The following is a 1,268-nucleotide window of genomic DNA, read 5'->3' on the forward strand; positions in this document are numbered from 1 at the left end:
CGTTAGTATTATTATTTGTTTTTCTAATAAATTTACTAATTGATTGTTAGTTTGTTGGTAATATATCATTCAAGTTCAATGTTAGGTTAGTAATTGATTGACAATATGTTCAAAATATTATTAACTGAATGATTATCCAATAGTAAAATATTTATTAATTTATTGCATTTAAAAATCTAAGAGCACGAATATAAATCCAAAAATACTAATATCAATTTTATAAATCATATTTGAATGAAACAATGCAAAATCTATGATAACAAGTTAAATTAATCTCAATATGACATATATCATTATATCAAAAAATTTAATTTGAGCACGTTTACCAAAAATATTGACCAAATCTAAATTTTGGCCAAAACTTATAAAGTTAAAACGCCTAACAGCACAAACTGAAAATGGAAGCCTCAAAACCTGAACCAACCATCCTATTAGATATAAAAATGACCTTCCGAAGCTAATCACGCTGACAGAATTCGTATCAGAGCACGTTTACAAAAAATGTAAAGCAAAGTCAAATTTTGGCCAAAAGTTAAAAGTTAAAACGCCTAACGGTACACACTGAATATGAAAACTTCAAAATCCAAATCAACCATCCTATAAGACGAAAAATGGCCTTCCAGAGCTAACCGCGCTGACAAATTCCAATTTGAACATGTTTCCCAAAAAAATTGACCTAGTTCAAATTTTAGCCAAAAGTTAAATTTAAAACGCTTAACGACACAAACTGAAAATAAAAGTCTCAAAACCCGAACCAACCATCCTATGAGACCAAAACTGAACTTATATGGCTAACCACGGTGACAAAATTTCAATTCGGGCACGATTATAAAAAATATTGACCAAAGTGAAATTTTGGCCAAAATTTAAAAGTTAAAATACCTAGCGGCACAAACTAAAAATGGAAGCCTCAAAACCCGAACCCTCTATCTTATTACATCAAAAATGACCTTCCGCATCTAACTGCACTGACGAAATTCTCATCTGAGCACGTTTATCAAATATATTGACCGAAGTTAAATTTTGGCCAAAATTTATAAGTTAAAACACCTAATGGCACACACTAAAATGAAAGCCTCAAAACCCGAACCAACCGTCCTATTAGATAAAAAATGACCTTTGGAGTTAATTACACCGACGGAATTCTCATCTGAGCACGTTGACAAAAATATTGACCAAAGTCAAATTTTGGCCAAAACATAAGATTTAAAACACCTAACGACACAAACAAAAAAACGGAAGCCTCAAAGCTTGAACCAACCTTCCTG

Source organism: Solanum tuberosum, unplaced genomic scaffold (assembly GCF_000226075.1).
Source record: "Solanum tuberosum cultivar DM 1-3 516 R44 unplaced genomic scaffold, SolTub_3.0 scf00240, whole genome shotgun sequence".
Lineage (NCBI taxonomy): Eukaryota > Viridiplantae > Streptophyta > Magnoliopsida > Solanales > Solanaceae > Solanum > Solanum tuberosum.